This window comes from Corvus hawaiiensis, chromosome 5 (genome assembly GCF_020740725.1).
Source record: "Corvus hawaiiensis isolate bCorHaw1 chromosome 5, bCorHaw1.pri.cur, whole genome shotgun sequence".
NCBI lineage: Eukaryota > Metazoa > Chordata > Aves > Passeriformes > Corvidae > Corvus > Corvus hawaiiensis.
In genome coordinates, this window is record NC_063217.1 from 52,645,738 (window position 1) to 52,664,380 (window position 18,643).

The 18,643-nt window shown below is 39.0% G+C and overlaps 1 long non-coding RNA gene across 1 annotated transcript in view; it reads right to left on the reverse strand.

Annotated features, from left to right (window-relative positions):
- Positions 1 to 18,643, reverse strand: part of LOC125326769 — a 111,344-nt gene that overhangs the window by 16,220 nt on the left and 76,481 nt on the right. The window contains exon 4 of the long non-coding RNA XR_007203990.1: positions 5,685 to 5,833. This is a non-coding gene — a long non-coding RNA (uncharacterized LOC125326769). The remainder of the gene's footprint in view (positions 1 to 5,684; positions 5,834 to 18,643) is intronic.

Here is an 18,643-nt window from a genome sequence, read left to right on the forward strand (position 1 = left end):
ACGTTTGGTTACAGGTGACTGTGTGGGGAAGCTCCCGATACCACTTTGTTCCAAAGTTTCTGGAGTCTGTAGTGTACTTGTCCCTCACCAGCAAATTTGCTCTTTGTTGCCTTTTTGTGCTATTTATGCAACAACAATGGCCACTTGGAGATCCACTGAAGTGCAACCACTTCTGCTGCCAGTCCTCTGCATTTCCTTATAAATTGCCACTCCCCTGCTGTGATCTGCTGGCTGCCATCAGACAGTAATACAAGGACTTGTACAAAATAAGACTTTTTAATGTCACCCTGTGGAATTATTCTGGAGGAAAACCAGTGTTTGTGGAACTTTAATCACTTGTGAGACACCTTTTAAGCAGTGAGACACCTTTTATGCTCCAGTGGTCCCTATTCTCACCTTTTTGGTGTTAATGTTAAACTGCAAAAATGTTATTGAAATTAATAGAGTGGTTCTAGATTTCCAAGAGTGTCATTGGGACCAAGTTACCCTTCACTTGATTCAGTACTATTATTTGTGAATATTTATTTTAGTATGAGATTAAAATTAGTCCTTTGTATCCTTATAAAAAGTTTGAGGAATTTATGGATGGGTATAATCTGTGCCGTTCAGTCAGGCCCTAATGAAAGTCAGAAGGATTCACTTCCAAGGCCTATACTTTATTTTAACGAAAAGTGTAATTAAATAAAAAAAAATTTAAAAATAACATATAACTAGTAAGAGATTTCCTATGTTGTACAGCTCAAGAGCTCTTTGTGATGTTATTCCTAAACAACAGTTTTGCCTTACAGTGATTGACAGAAGTGAACTTTATTCTCAGAAAACACCAAAGTTGCTCAGGAGTAGGCTTCAGTTTTGAAAAATGAAATTATGAAATATATCTGGTTTTGGTTTTGATTATCAGTAACTGAAGAGGATGAGGGAAAATAGAAAGTAATTTACCTTAAATTTACTTTAAGGATGTATTTGGATCTTGCTGGGTGTTTTTTTTAGCCCCAGCCAGAAACTAATCCCTGCACAGCTGCATGCTCATTCCTGCCTTGTTGGGATGGGGGAGAGAACCAGAAGAGTAACAGTGAGAAAACTCGTGGGTTGAGATAAAGGCAGTTTAGGAAAAGGAAAACCTGTGCACACAAGGAAAGCAAAACAGGGGCTTCCCATGCCAACCCCAGGACAGCAGGGCTCCATCAGTGAACACAGTGACTTGGGAAGGCAAACTGAACATTCCCCCCTTTCTCCTTCTTCCCCCAGATTTATATGTTGTCAGCTGTCCTGGCTGTGTCCCCCCCAAACTCTTTGTGCACAACCAGCCTCCTCACTGGTGGGGTGGGATGAGGAGTAGAAAAGGCCTTGAGACTCTGTGCAAGGCCTGCTCAGCAATAAGGATAACAACAATCCCTGTGTTATCAACGCTGTTTCCAGCACAACTCCAAAATGCATTCTCATACCAGATATTGTGAAGAAAATTAACCATCCCAGAAAAAACCAGCACAATGAGTTAGGTGTGAAAGTTTATCAGAATCTTTTGGTACTTGCTTTGGATCCAATAAGAGGAGACTTTTTTGGACCTCTTTTTATAGCATTTCCTTCTGGCATGCTTTCTGCTCCCTGTTGGGACCTCGTGTTCCGAATATGTTGAGTTTTGCTCACTGAGAGCTGCCTCCCTTTGCCTGTGAATGCTCCCTGGACTGCTCTCATGTCACTATCACGTTGCAATTTGGTTAAGAGGGGTCATCTTCCTCTCAGCTCCTCTGCAGTGAGCTCTGTCAGGAGGGAAATCAGGGGAGAGAGGGCCACCAACCCCCACCAATCAAGTTCTCTGTCTGAAATAGATGCAAACATGGGAATGGCAGGGTGAGTACATTCACGTACTGGACACAGCCAATAATAATAATAATAATAAAATGTGCAAATTTTTATCTGTGTCAATACCAGTATCTTGATAAACAGTGCTGCGTTTTAAGAGAATTTGTTTTATCAAAGGATGGTGCTCCAAAGTAAAAGCATAATTAAGCATTTTCAGTACAAATAATGTACCTTTTGTATGCTTTAAGGCTGAAACTTTCAAGTATGATGCTAGAAGTCTATTACAAAACTTTTCCCTTGTGTGTGTTGTAGCTCCATGCTTTTCTATCAATGTCAAGAACTATTTGCATAAAAAGGCTTCTTCTAACAATTAAAATGTTGTGTATATGATTATCAGCAACAAAACTTTGCTATCTTCTTGTAAAAGAATTTTTGTTTTAATGACCAGAATATGACTACTGTCTGTGAAATCCAGACTAAAAGAGAAAGGGTACAAAAATTCTCTGTTTACTTCCACCTGTCAGTGTTTTTATTTTATAACCAGTTTCCAGTGGCAAATTGAGGTGAATTTTTTTAATTTTTTCAGAACTTTGACAGTAGGAGTTTCAAAAAACCAGATATCTCACATTTGTTCAAATACTATTTTTTTCTGTTGCTTTTAGGAACTATGCTAGTAAGATCATGAAATTAGATGTACTTGTTTTCAAATACGTGTTTGCTTCCTGCTTTTTAAATATCTAATGTTTTCAATATTTAAATACTTTTAGTATTTTCAATATTTAGATACCATACTGTTATAACTAAAGAAGAGCTAAAAGAAAATATTTGCAACCAGTCAGCCACAGTTTTATATGTTTAGTTTTAGGATTCCAGGAGGTTAGGATTTTGTGGGGAATTTCACTTAGATTTCCAAATTACTTCTTCAGAAAACATAAATTTAGGAAAAGGCAAAGTGCTTAATTTAAGCCAATTTCAAATGAAATCTCTAAGATGTTTCAAAATAATTTTCCAGTTACTAATATATAACTTCAATAGTGCTGAGAGCCCAAATACAAATTTAAATACTTGGGTTTGGACTCAACAAAGTATTTAATCTAATTTAATATAAAAGAAATGTGTTTCCTTTTAAAAATAAAAACCTATCATTTTTAATCTCACCCAGTGTTCAAAGATTCTCTTTCCAAACAATTTTTATTCCTTATTGACAATTTTCATAGATAGTTACTTTCATTCTTATTAATGATTTAAAAAAAAAAAAAAAATCTAGGAAAGAGTAATTGGCATCCACCAGATGCATAGACCACTGGTTAATTTCAAGTCCTAGAAAGTTTTTTAAAATGAAATTTAGAAAAGTTTTTTAAAAAGGGAGGTGTTTTAGATGTTACAAAATGTTGTTCAGCTGAAATCAGTTGGAGGGGAACAAGTTTTGTGTATCACCATAATCTTTAAAGCCAAACCCAAGCCCCTTTATTACATCAGTCATGTATCTCCAGTATACTCAACAGCTAACCACCTCCCTTTCTTAATAATCTTCTTTAAAAAATACTGAATGAAAGAAATAATTTGGAATATTTTTGCTTGTGAAACACTTAAATTGATAATATCTGACAACAACGTGAAGAATCACTGAGAACATGCCCTAGGACATAATGTGATCAGTGATGGGGAAATAGATAAGCCATGTATGCTGTGAAGGCTGCACAATTCAGTCTGCTGCCCAGCATTCCTGCTATTGGCCTCGTAATAAATCTAAAGGAAGGTAATAACGTCCACTGCTATAGCTGCACATCAGTAAATTGTAATTGGTTTAGTTTTTATGATTTGTCTGACAGAAAACGCTCCAGGAAAGTCTGAATGATCTCTAATTTGTGAGTGGACTCTTATTAAGCAGAGAGTTTATAGGCATGCAACAGATGACTACAGCAGTGGAGAAGCTGCATCTTAACAGCCTCTAATGTCAAAGGAGTTATTAGCAATGATAGTCCGAGCATATGTCTGGGTGTTTCCGAAGTTGTGGTACATGTGGAACATCTATGGAGGCAGCTCCCTCTGCCACAGCTTCCTCTCAGGCAGTGAAAGCCAAACACTTATTTCCTGCTGCTAAAATGAGAACAGGTCATAATGATGTGGCATTCACTGTTTCAATAATAATGCCAAATATTCCCAGATTGAAATATAAAACAAACCATCCTAATGTTGCTTTACTTAGTGTAAAAGATGTTTCCTGGTGCGTTGTGTTTAGGAGTGCTAAGATCTTGCTAACACTGCTTGTGGCAAAACTTGCACTGAATCTAGTAAGTGGAATAAAACTGATGAAATATATCTGGTGGTAAAACTTAGTGTTAGCATCCCATCACTTAAATGACAGAGGTCTTACATAAATATGATGATGCATAAAAAAAAACCCAAAACAAAACCAAGCCAAAAATTATGTACCTTCAATTTCTAGATTATTGCAATAATAACTGAGAGATAGAAGCAACTTCTTTTCCTCTAGGAGGAGAATTGTTCAAAGAGTATATTAATACTTTTAGGAATGGATTACCATATTGGAATCCTAAAGAGAATGAAGGCATATTCCTGACATCCTTAAGGCAGGTGCCTAAGCTCTGGAGAAGGGATTTCTGTTCTTCCAGTTCAGTTTCCCAAGCACCTGTATGTTTAGTATTTCCCAGTAGCTAGTTCTAGGTGACTATGCACATATTTTCAATTTTTTTTTTTCAGGCACTGTAATAGATTCTTAACCCTAGAGATCAGGGTGTTTTTCAGTTTCAAGTTTCTCTGCTGTGCTACCACCCTAGAAACTTCCTGAATCTCTCACTGGAACCAGTCTGTATGCAGAGAAAATATCTCTCCCTATCACCTGCACAATGCATGAATATTTTCCCTGTCTCTCTCTTACAAGCTTGCACACAAATTAAATTTAATTATGGGACTGTATCAGGCATTGAATCAAAATGCTAGCTAATAAACCACAGACAACAGCAGTAATCCTCCCTGCCTGACAATCCCTGGTCCCTTGTGGACAATTGGGCCATTTATTCCTCCACTAGTCTAAACAATTGTGCTGTAATAGCTGGAGTGAAACACTGCCTCATAACTGAAGGTGCTTGCTTTCTCTAGTGTCTGCAAGGCATTCAGCTCAAGGTGATGTAAAACTTCCTAGCTGGACTACAGAAAGGTGAAAAATGTCAGGGAACTTGCTCCATGAGGTGCTGAGCAGAAGTTAGACTTTACAGTATCATGCAGTACAAACCAGTCATTAACAGTGAAAGCAATTAGTGCCCAAGAAACAAGGCCAAATTGCTTGATATTATTTTTTAATACACACCTGGTATAGTTGTTTTGGTTTTTTTTTTGGTGTACAATTTCACCCTGTTCCTCCTCACCTCTTCCACCAGTATATTTACCTCTTGAAATTCTGGGGGATATATCCAGAGGTGATAAGGAGAGATTATTTGAATATTACTGGTGCTGAGATATGGTTGAACTGGAGAAACAGAGGCTTAGTGCACCAGGATCTGATATATACTAGGATGACAGGAAAAAAAAGAGTAGCTGCTGATTTAATTAGAGCCATTGTGTGCTGCTACTGATCTACAGAGGAAGCAGAATAAAGCCTAGTTACAATGCTAGGATCTTAATTTCTGTGGTGCTACTTGTTGTATTTCCAAATTTTCCTCTGGATAAATACTAAAGAACTGGTGAAGATAAAGTAGGTCAGAGATATTAAATGACATCATTTGGAAGAAACTGGTTTTAGGATTCACCTGAGCACTGAGGAGCTGAATGTATCACAGAGATGGAGAAAAAAAAAATAGCTTAGAGAAGCAGGATCTAGTAAAAACTGGTTTGAGAATGAGCTAGAAAAACCTTTTCACCTTTGTTTTTCCACTTTGTTCCATGCCTGTCCTGCCAAGCCAGGGATCTTCATAGTCTGTCCGTTTTGCGCTCTCTTTACCAGTGCAAACTTTGCTGCTGAGTCCATGAAATTAGGTTCAAAGCTTTGTGCAAGGATGCTGCTCTGAATCTGAGGGGAATGCAAACAAAAAATGAGGTAAGAAAAACATTGCAAAAGCAGACTTGCACATAAATGCAATAGCGCTTTCTAGATGCTTTCTCAGTTAGTACTGCCCTGACACTCCAACAGCCTCAGGAAAACAGAGCCATCTACTTCCCCAAATCTGCCCCTAAGAACAAATGCTGCATTCTCTCCTTTACCTCCCCTACTCTCCTTTTTGTGGACTAGGCAAGTCAGGATCCAGGGTGCTTTGGTCTACACCTACCCAGAAAAACATCAAATTAGTTAGGTTTTAACTTGCTGCTACTGCCTCTCATTTTATTTTAGGCATGCTTCCCGAACAATAACATAAAGTACTCCTTGGAGAGTAGGTTCAACAAGTAACTAATGGTCAGGTTCTTTAGGAATTGTGCTTGTGAACACTTCATAGAAGAAATCTTCAGGTTTTTTACCATAACCTTTCACCTGAGCAAATGCATCCTGTGAGTTAAATTTGTGACTTAATTTGAAGTTGCATTGTGTTCTATCATTATCAGTCTATTCCCCCACTTTTTCATTTTCCATGTTTCTGATAGATTTATGGGAAAAAAAGGTTTATTCTCCATTAATGCAAAAAATACAAACATAATAACTGCTCTCTTCTCCCATAAGATGTCTGGTTTATTTAATGGATTTTGTCATGAATATAATGCCATAACTTATTTAAATTCCCCATCATGTATTTCCAGCACATAGTTAATGTCAGCCTGGGAAACATTCCCTTAATAATTTCTGTGATCAAAAAGTTGATCAATTTATCACAAGACTCAAGTTCTAAAGAAATTAAAATTTCTCTCTTTTTTACTTTTTGGTACTGAAATCACAGAAATATACTTATTTTTTTTAAAAAAAGAGGAAAAAAAAAATGGGCAGAAAGCCAGACAGGGCTCTGTGAGTAAGAATAGGGCTCTATGATGAACAAGGCCACTTAGAGTAGGCTTTTTCAAGAGGCTTGTGAAAAAGTGTTCAAATAGGAGCCTTGAATTGACCTTATTTTCCTGATGGTTACTATGCTTTCCAGATTAAAAGCTGTTTTCTTTTATTGAAATCGAAAAGTGCCAAACATTGAACTTGCTTTGTAAGACATACATCAAGAGAGAAAATATTTCAGTGCAATGACACGACCTGACATTTTAAAGCAGATAACAAATGACACCTTGTCAATGCCACCAATTTATTATTCCCTCTCTTGTACCTCTGTGTCACAGTGGGATACCACATTTGTTTTAATCATGGGCATGCCTTAAACAAATTTTTACCAGAAAGCATTTAAAACTCCTCTAGTTTTCTCCCTTTTCCTGACCTCACAGCCATGCCACTGTAATGTATAAAGACAAAGGCTGTGTTAAATTTTTCATTATTTTATCCAATTTCTGATCCAATTACATGAGGCTCTTCCATCACTAACGTGAATGTATATGCTATAATGTCAGCTGCTGCACATTAATCAGGCTTTTTTTATTCAGTGGACACTGGTGCTAAATCATCTCACTGAAAAAATTGGACAGAAAGAGATGCAAATGAATAAGGAGGAAACTCCTTTTTGAGCAATTAGAGCAGGAGTGGGTGGCCTTCCACTCAAACCCCCAAAGATCTGGAAATGCAGTAGGTTGTTTTACATCTTTTGTTTTCACATAATTAAAAAAGAATAGATGCTTCTTCCCATGGCTTCACTTTTCACTACTTCTAACAAGCCTGCATGAACAATTTGAACTGTGGTTGGCTGCTAGTCTTGTTTAATTCTTTCAGTTGAATGCGTCACTCTGCTGAAAATGCCTGGTGTTATTAAGGTGGATTTCTGGTCATGTTACAGAAAGAAGACTTCTGTTGTGATGAGAGTCTCTCTCACTGGAGTTTGGAATGTTATTTTGGTTACTGTGTAGTTTTATGGGTGAAGGAAAGGTAGGTTTTCAGATGGGAGATACACAATAGTTTCTAAATTTGATACTTCATTTATCTCCTTGAACTGTGAGAATAAGATCTCCCATGTGATTTCTCACTTGTAAGGGCCCTGGTCTCAAACCCAGCTCAAGAACTTATGATCAGCACTGATAGGCATAAGCTCTGCAGAAACTGGAGCATTGGGATTTTCCTAGGTCTTCTGAGTCAGATCTAGGGGTGCCTTACATGGAGGAAAACAAAGGTTCAAGGCACAAAGTCAAATTGGGTTATGAAGACCCTTGTACTTGCAGCAAAGCCTGGTATCAGAGGACATGTGCATGTTTTCTTAGGTTTTGCTATGGTTGCACAGGAATTTGAAAGGTCAGGATTAGTTTGAACAACTCCATGGCTTCAGGAATATAAATGTTTGCTGAATTTTACATTACTTGGAGTGGGTGGTTGTTTACAGAGATGTTATCTTGTCTTTCCCCTTTGATGGTCCATGGATTGAAATTAATGTTAGATTTATGGTGGTTAAGAAGTCTTATGTGTCCGGCATCGTCTCAAGAAATCTTTTAACACAAAGTTATACTAAGTATCAGGGCTACTAATCTTTCTTGTAGTTTTGATTTTTGCAGCTTTTTCTTTTTTTCTTGGTGGTGGTGGTTTTTTTTTTTTGGTCGTTGTTTGTTTGGGTTTTGTTTGGTTTGGGTTTTGTTTGATTGTTTTGTTGGGGTTTTTTTTGTTGGCTTTTATTCCCTGATATTAATTTAGCATTAAGTCTGACATAGGAAGTAATATGGTTTGCATTGCAAAATGTATGTATCTCAAAATTGTTGGATACATATTTGAAGCCTTTTTCATATTAAGGGAAAAAATTATGTGGACACGGCATACAGCAAAAAATAAGTGTGGGGACTGAGCCCAGTTTTCAGCCTTGGCAGAGCCTGTGTTTATATTTCTTACATTTTGAAATACTCAAGGAAGTCTCTGATCAGAGACATTAAAGCCAATAGACATTTGAATTCGCTGAAATCAGTACTAGATTTTTAAGAAATAAAACCATATAGAATTCACATTTAAGTCGTGGAGTTTTACTCATTTATGGATCAGACACTTTCTGTGGTTAAGACTATCATGGCATTTAAAATGCAGTTTATAATTTCTGTTATTTCTTCTGCAAAATTCAGACACCTGAACTGTCACAGTAAATGCAGACATTTTAAATTTGTGGTGTATTTGATTTCAATCAGCTGTGTCACACCACAGCTCTATTACATTGCAGCACAAATAGGTATATATGTAATATGGCAGCTTACAGTTAAACTAAAAATTATAACCACACATTTAAAATAAAATGAAATATAAAATCAAGCAATGGGAACGAAAGGTAGAGTTATGATTTCTTTTTTATTTTTTTCTGAAAGTGAAACCCAGGGTTATTAACTCCAGGGTGGCTTTTCCTCAGGGACAGCATTTCCCATTTTCACCAGAATTTTGAAGACCTCCATACAGGTCTTTCATTGTTACCTTGTCTCGAAGAGGACAAGCAGTGATATCATACCACGACAGAGGTAACTGCAAACCTCCTGCAAATTTGCTGCAACACCAAAGCTATAAGGTGTAAAAGTTTCTTACAGTATGTAAGAGGCTGCCAGGACACAACTCTATATTTTTAAGTAGCAGAATTCTCCTGCTGTTCTGCACTTATGCCAGGGCCCTCAGTGGGGTTTTGCTGACTACCCCCAGGCTGGCTGCAACAGCTATGGGGCAGTTTGGGTCAAGTGTGAGAGACAGCTCAAAGGAGGGGTTTGCAATGACTTTCTCAAAGAAATGACCATTTGCTGTGATTGTTGCTGTTGTTGTTGTCCAGTGTATAGCAGCCATATATGTTTTGTGTTTTAATATTGTCTGGATAATAAGAAAACAAGAGCATATATTTCTTAATACTATGCCTTTAACCCTTCAGACACGGTTTCTATGGCATTCTGTGGCTTAAGCATCATTTCAAGAAGGCTTTTTTTTTCTGGATCCTTCTGAAATGGATGATATTTTTGAATAAGCAAAAAAGTGTGTTTCTCAACGCTGTCTCTGTAAAATAGGACAAATGTAGCTTGATCACTTTTAAGCTGGCATGATGGTGTGACAGCAACCAGGAGAGAGGTTTCAAGTATGGAGTACAGCATCAGATTGGTGTAACCTTTTAGAAGTGACATGGGGTGACTGGCTGGTTTAGATTGGTTTAAGAGAATTAGTATTTAAAAGCTGAGTAATCTGTGTTACTCATTCCTTCACCTGTGTCAGTTTGGAAGAAATGCTAGTGGATGATGGCAGTGGGGTGAATTTAGTGGGAGGTATGGTGAGTGAAACGGTTAAAAGACTCTACAGCAATATTGCAAAAATAACACAAAGATATATATAAAAAAAAGAATGAGTTGTCTTATAAAGAAATAACATTCTCTAGCTCTGTCATCCTTAGTGTACTGGGGACTAATATCTGTGATACAGATGTAATATGGTATATGAGTTTCCACATTTAGCTAAGCCTTCTACAGAAGTAAATGTCCCTAGTGCAGCTTAGCCTGACCTGCTAAGGATAAGAATGAGTGACTGAAATAAATAACTCTTGCTTCTTTCCAAGTAACAACTTTCTGGCAGTCTTGGTAAGAATGCAATCACAAATGTGTGCAGTTTAGGGCTTCTCATCACAGAACTGAAATTAAAAGATTAGATGAGATTTGGGAGAGGACAGCTAAAATGTAGATAAACTAACATACAATTATGTCTGGTATTAGAGACAAATGTGGTTACAGCCCACTGTGGTGGGGGTGAAAGAAGAGCACTGGGAAATACAGCGGAAACTTGCACAGTATGTGCAGTATTTTGTAGTAATTAAACTTTTATATACTTTGTCAGAGAGAGATTTTCTGTCTTCAGTAGGCTTCAACTTGAGCATTATTTAATCAAAAGTAGGCAGGAAGAATACACCTGTAACATGAGTACCTTTACTAAAGAGCAGAAGGAGGACTTGTTTAATAATGGCGGCAGAATTAGGAGTAGAAGCTTCAAAAACAATAAAAGGACTAATAATTTTTGTTTCTTTTAATAATTGGTAAAACAGAATGGCAATCCAAAATAGAAATTGTTACAAACATAAGAACTTTTCCTGAAGGCTGCTCCCTTCAGGCAGGATAGTTGTGTTCTGATTAGCACTGGTGTCAATCCAGGCTCATTTTGCTGAAGACTGGAATTATCCTGACTGGTAAGGGAAAGCAAAATCTGTCCTGAGGAGATTTATTCTGCAGAATAGCCAGGATATCAGCTGCATAGTGAGAACTCAGCAGTTTTGTTATGGGAAACTTCTAAAACAGCCAAGGTAAAATCCCATTGACTTAGCACTAAGGGGAAATCATGGTGGGATGCAGAAGTCTGAACTCAGTTCAGGGCCCTGGTTTTGATGGCCTCTCTAACCTCACCTTTTTTGTGAACTGTGCCTATGTTCTGTTTAACAAACCCACTTTGTGCTTTTTTTTTTTTGTCTTCACATTTAATCCTTATCAGGTTCCAACAACACTGCATCACTTGTGGCTTTATCAGTTTTCCCAAAGTGTTGTCACTGGAAATCTTTGCAGACCTACAGCTTCCAAGTTCTCTGCATTCATGTTTTGTTATCCTATTAAAAAAAAAAATCTAGTTTCTGTCATAGCAACATAGCAATTTTATAAAAGCAATCAAAAGTTCCAGGAGATAGGCTGAAAGCAACGATTACAACAGGAAAAAGTCAATAGTGTTTATATGATTAATAGCACCATGTGAAATATGGTAACCTAGACAGGGAAATGAGGAGGCCAGATAATTTGAGAATTAGAAGCAGCACATCAAAACCTTGAAGTCCAGAGAGGGTACATTCGGGGACCTGTTATCTCCTGTCAGGCCTATAAATATTGGAATTTTTTTGGTCAACTTTGGTGGCATTTATACTGACATAAAATTTTGTAAGGGAAAAATTCAGTGTCTGGTTTCTAGAGATTAAAGGGAAAATACTATAGTAGTCTCCTGTGCTATTTCTGAATGCAGGTCTACCACGTACAGTGCTCCAAAAATCTGTGCTCCAAATGAGCAACTGAGCTCACACACATACAACTTGGGAGGGTGGGAGGTCACCCTTTCTGCAAAGCCTCTTACTGAAGGGATCTCGTTAATCCTTATAGCCTGGTTCAAACTAATTAGGATGGATATGGACACTATAAAGAGAAAAATAGACCGCCCGTCCTTGAGGGATCCCCGGGGATGTGGGAGTGGAGACAGAGCTGTGCAATCCCTGACTGTGAGGAAGGATCTGCAACAGACTGCACAGAGCACTGCTTCCAGCACCTTCTGGCATACCTGGTGAAAAGCCATGGCTCTCAGCTTTTAAAGGTGACCTGAAAGAGCAAAGCAAAAATTAAACCTAATTAAGCACCAGTTTCTGCGCTGAGCTCTTCCTCTGAAAAGGCAACGTGGGACAGTCAGAACAGAAGGGGACATGATAACAAAAGTATTTGAAATTCTTTTTACGCCCAAAGACCCTTCTCTGGGTTTTGTTTGCTTCCCTGACATCACTCAACAACATAAAGACTGCTTGGGGTTTCGTTTTTAATTGCAGTGAGTATGAATGTAATTTTGATTTTTAGTTTTTTTTTTTTTTTACTAAATATACTTCTTTTTTTCATATAGAATGAGAAAAAGAGGCTCAGCAGTCTATCTAGCCAGTTCTTGCACCAAATTCTTCTGAGCAGAGCAGGGTTTGACCCAAGATTTTCAAAATGAAAGGACAATTTCACAAACCTTGCATAATTCTCTGAGGGAAGAGATGTTTTCCACACTTTTTGAGTTCTCATTAGCCAGTTCTTGATGATGCAATCTTGTAAAGAAAACTACAAAATCCCTACTAGCTCAAAGCCACACCCCAATATAAGAAAAAAAAAATAGGGAAGAGAATATCTGCACTCTGTAGATCACTCTTAAGCATGGTTCTGCAGAGCAGAGCAAAATATACACGTTTTACAGGGCCATTTCTATGCAGACTTTGAATATCTCCAAAAGTGGAATTTCCACAGCCTCCCTGGGTAACCTGTCAGGTCATCCTGAAAGCAAGAGTTTCCTGCTGCTCAGAGTGGACCTCTGAAAGGGGGTAGATGCTCCATCCTTGGAAAGATTCAAACATCCTGTGCTTCAGTTTGTGCCCATTGCCCCTTGTCCTGTCAATTCAGAAGGGTGTGATAGTTTACAGTGAGTCAAGCAGAAGAAAACTAGTTTATCTATTTTGTTTTAGTGACAAAGAGAAGTCTGTAGCACAAAGTCATTCCTGGTCATTCAAATCTTTTTGTTCAATTCCAAGAAAAACAGATGTGAGTCCAGCAGTCAATGCCCAAACCTCCTCAGCATTCTCAGCCACTTGTGGATGCAGAGTTTGGCATTGGACATGTCTCAAGCTCCAAAGATGTGAAATATTACCTTCAGTCTACTCAAAATGCATTTTTCTCCCTGAATTAAGCCTTCAAGTCCACAAATCTCAACAGAAATTACCACGGAAATCATTAATATTGGGCAGTGAGTAGGACCTATTGTTTTTAATTCCCTTTTAGCCATTGCTGAGCTGCTGCTCTTTAAATTGCTGCTCTGGCCATTTAACCTGCAGGCTCAGCATTGCCATTATTGGGTGTAATTCTTCCCTTTTTAAAATGTCTTTTTTATTGTTTTCTTGAATTTTTATTTTTGCTTCTTCTCACTCAAGTGGTAAAAGACAAACAGCTGTGTCACACCGATGCAGCACCGACAGCCCTTATGATGGCACAGCCACGTTAGAGAGGGCAGCTACCAGCTTCTGGCACTAGCTCTGGTCATATCATGGCTGTGCCACAGGGAACTGGGAACATAACTGGCCCAGGGCAGATGTCACCTGGCTGTCAGGGAGATGTGGGATGGACATCCTTGACCCAATGCTAGGAGAGTCCTGCACAGGGAGGCAGGGGCTGCTCAGGGTGTAAGGTGTCTGCTGGTTCTTGTTTCCCTGGTTTTGACAGCCTCAGCTCTGGATGGGGACGTGACACCCTCCTCCACTACTCAGCCAGAGTACACTGCAGGTTTCTACAAGGACAGTGACCTAACGATAAGAAAAAACACAGAGTCCCAGTCTGCACCATGCCACAGTCCTACAGGCAGCTGGAATGTCCCCACATGAGCAAAGAAAGCTCCACACCACCCACCTATGCCGCAGCCTGTCGATGTTTCATGAAACAAACAAACAAGCAAAAAAATCTCAACTAGAAAAGAAGAGTGCATCACTCAAATGAAATCGATATTTCAAGTTTTTCTTTGTGCGAAGAGTGGCCAAGCTCTCCAAGGCTGTTCAGTAGTATATTAAATATTCTAGATGGTTCAGCACTTTTCTGAAGATCAGGGCCTTTTCCTGTGTTGCTGATGAGAAACATAAATTCACTGGTCACCTTTGGAAATCTTGGTTGAAGCCTGAAGAACTTTTAAAAATTGTTATAATTTAAATTTTATTTTCTCCCTTTATAGATTTATCCTTCCTTGTGTTAGCATTTCCCTTAAGAAGGACTTCAAAGAACGTGAACAAAGATGCATGGGGGATCATGCAGGTCACCATGGCAGGTTACAGGTATAAATTTCCTCTGAACCACCTTCACCTGCATTGTACTTTGAGCATCTCCACTGCTCTAATCTGAGTATTTCGGTGAATATGAGAAATTGCTATCCTGACCTCCAGCTGATATAATTTTCACAACTGTTTTAAACTCTCTGCCATTATATCAGTCTGTGTTGTCTGGGCCATAAGGACTTGTGAGTGAGTTATCCAGTAACAATCTCAAAAGTTGTCTTTCAGTCAGCAGTCTGTAGTATCTAATTATCACATGAGCACGGATCATTTGATCAATGGCATCATGTAGAAGTCAATGAAACCAGTGTACCACAGAGCAAAAGAACTGAAGAAGGCTAGTTTTGCAAAAATAATGCTTTTCATGTGCAAAGCAGCACATGTCATCTAACAAAAGCTCAGACAGAGACAAGGAGTGGAAGAAATCAGATTTATACATTTTATATCTAGATGAGAATGTAGAAAATGCAAGCTCTTATGAGATTTTTCTTCAAAATCTTAAAAGTAATTATTCTGTGTTTTGCATAAGCAAATTCTTGAATATTATGCAAAATGCCACTGCTCGTCTTAGCTAAAGTGTTGATGAAAAGCAAAAGCAACAATGTGATTTGAAATCTGAAGTACAAACAGATGTTACTTTTGAATGAACTTCCATTGCTTAACCACTGGCTCTAGTTGTTGCCATCTAAAGAGAGAGATGAAGCAACTTTGCATGCTGTGGATGTGGCTGTAAATTTTCAGCATGCAAATGAAATTGTAGCTAATCCTTAAAAGGCAGCGCCTCTAAACACAATGGGTGGGCTCGATTTTAAAGGCAATTTGGCTGCATAGGACATTATACCGACTCTCCATGTTAAAAACAAAAACCATAAGGTGGGATATATGCTTTAACACTGTTGTACTGTGCTTACCTGATATAACTGCCCCAGAAAAAACATTTCTTGCCCCATATCTGCTTCCTTCTTAGCACATCTTGTACATGCACTGGGCAGGGTGGTTGGGTAGTGGCACAAGCCTGGGACTGGGACAAGCCTGTGGTGGGCTCACCTTGGGTTGAGCTAAGGACAGAGAGAGAGATCACTTACCAGTTACCAGCATGGGCAAAACAAACTCAGCTTGGGGAAAATTAAATGAATTTATTGTCAATCAAATCAGAGTAGAATAATGAGAAGTAAACCCAAATCTTAAAAATATCTTCTGTCTTTCCTCCCTCCATCCCAGGCCTACCTTTAGTCCCAGTTCTCTACCTCTTCTCCCCTAGTGGTGCAAGGAGATGGGGAATGGGGGTTATGGTCAGCTCATCACATTGTTTCTGCTCCCTCCTAAGGGAGAGGAGTCCTTCCCCTGCTCCAATATGGGGTCCCTCTCACAGGAGACAGTTCTCCATGGACTTCTCTAATGTGAGTCCTTTCCATGAGCTACAGTTCATGAACTGCTCCAGTGTGGGTCCCTTTCCATGGGGTGCAATTTTTCAGGCACAGGCTGCCCCAGTGTGTGTCCCCCTTCGGGTCACAAGTCCTGCTAGCAAACCTGCCACAGCGTGGGCTCCTCTCTCCATGGGTCCCCCTGGGTCCTATCTGCTCCAGTGTGGGCTTCCCACATGGTCACTGCCTCCTCCAGGCAGCCACCTGCTCTGGTGTGGAGTCCTCCAGGCTGCAGGAGAATCTCAGTTCCAGCACCTGGAGCACCTCTTCCCTCTCCTTCTGCACCGACCTTGATGTCTCTATGGTTCCTATCACATATTCTCACTCCTCTCTTCTCTGGCTGCAGCATGCAATAACTTCTTTTTTTTTTCTTCCTAAATACATTATCCCAGAGGCACCACCACCATTGCTGATAGACTTGGCCTTGGCCTGTGGCAGGTCCATCTTGGAATCCACTGGCATTGGCTCTGCCGGACTCTCAGGACCTTCTGGCATCTTCTCACAGTGCTTGCCCCCGTAGCCCCCTCACCACTGGAAGTTTCAAGTTGCCACACAAACCAAGTAAAAAGCCCTAATTCAGAGAAGTGCATGGTGAGAAGATGGAGTGGCTTAAGTGCTGAAATGCCAAAGTCTTTGCTTAGAATAATTGTTTTCTGAAGGCTATTGCAGGCATAGCTAAAACTTTAAATTATGCCGAGATGTGGGAGCTCTTAAAGATGACTTTAAGCTGACTTCTTCCTTATTTTACTGCCCTTCTGCTGTGTCAGCAGATCTTGGATGCAATCAAGAATCTGACCTAAAGTACTTATTTGTAATTAGGTGTCAAAATAAAGTGATAATAGCAGTCTAATTCTGATGGCTCTGTCTACCTGAAATGCAAATCTCTCTCCATTTGAGTAATTAAGCTATGAAATTTAGAGTGCTCAAAAGCTTTTGATGTTTTGAAGTAATTAGCAATATGGAGAAAGATATTGCTCTCTGCAAGTACCAACAGCTGATTTATAATAAAATCAATGTGTTTGGTTTTCTGTTATTAACTAAGTTGTATTATTCATTATTTACCAGTATTTTGCCAGCTGCCAGCATTAGTAAAAATGTTTGTACAGCCCAAATGCACTGCAAAGATGCAAAGAGCACAAACTCTTCAAGTTATTAATTAGCATTTACATGAGTAGGACACGTAGGCATTGATCCTCATGATGCAACAGAGCCCTATCCCGCTAGAAGCTGTACAAACCAAACCAAAATTGTAGCAATTTTGATAGCAGGCAACACTGAAAAATGAACAAAGCAATATTCAGTAGAGAATTTTAAACATCAAATCTTCTACTTGTATTTTTATGGGATCGTGTTAAAATGCTGCCTGTTCAGAATCCATATGAAGACATGCATGTACTCAGTGACTGCCAGGTAGTTTGCAAGCTGTTGTATATTGGATTCCTGGGCCAGGGCACCAAGCACTTGGAGGAAACAGGTTTTCTTCAACATTGTAGACAGAGTCTGCTGAATACTGGGCACAGAGAAAGGGTGCAGATGTGATGGGTCTGGAGAGAGACTGTGTCGTGGTTTGTAGTGAACAAGATACAGGAGAGGATTTAACCCAGCTGCAGGATTGTGTTCCTTGTTGGCAGTTTTACATTTAAGTGTGTTGCACTAGGAGACATTCATTTGTCCAGCCCAAGTGCTCTCTCTGTTGAGTCTGTCAGGTGCCACTGGCAAGGTGAAGATCTGTGAGCAGCCACATGCATTGAGAAATACTTAGTGCTCTTTCCTTTTATGGCTTAAATAAAATGCAAACTCCTACCCTACAGGTCCTGTGTATACTTCAGGATTAATCTTTGAAAGATGTTTCTTCATACCTGGACTGGTGTGCTTAAGGCTCATAGTTCTCATGTGGGAGTATAGGAACTGCTGTTTTAACTTCAGACTTGTCACACTTTCATCTAGAGATTTTCTAAAGCTCATTTAGAAAGATAACTGGCCTGGGAGCACGCATTTCTTACTTGCATCTTCCTTCATTTAAAGTATTTGGTGCTTGTGGAAGTAGGAATATTCCATTTGTTGTGTCTCTTTATTATTCTGATTATTTTATAAACAGCCTTTAATAATCACAGACCACTATCAGTCTGCAAGCTAAGGGAGCAATACCAAGTTCAGTTCAACTCCTGCAAAGGCAGTGTGTTGTCCATCATTGTTTCACCCGTTCTTAAAATACTGCAAATATGGACCTTCCACATCTTTCTGGGGGACCTGTCAGGTATTTAGTTACAATTTCATGGCATTAACTTAGGCTAATAGGCTTATGTAAAGGTTAAAGATTTTTACCTGAAGACTAAACTAACCACAGGAACTGGAACAGGCTCCCCAGAGATGTGGTCATAGTCCCAAGCCTGAGAGAGTTCAAGAAGTGTGTGGACAATGCTCTCAGGCACACGGTATGATTTTTTTGGTGTCCTGTACAGGACCAGGGGCTGGACTTTGGTGATCCTTGTGAGTCCTTGCCAACTCAGGATATCCTCTGATTCTACGAAAATATTCAGCAGGGTTACTGAAGAGTAAAAAGCATAATTATTTTACCAGCATTGAAATTATAAACCCATTTGAAAATAGGTCTAGAAGTATTCTGAGCTTTTTACATGGTGTTTTGTAAACTAATTAATTTGAATGTTGATATTGCTATCTACCACTAGAGAGAAGCATGTTTAGACAGGGATTTGGGTCAGCGAAACACAGCTCTGATCAATCACAACAAAGCTTAAACTTGTTTGTGAAAAATAAAAAATGAAGCTGTTTGTAATCCTGTTCATAAATGCT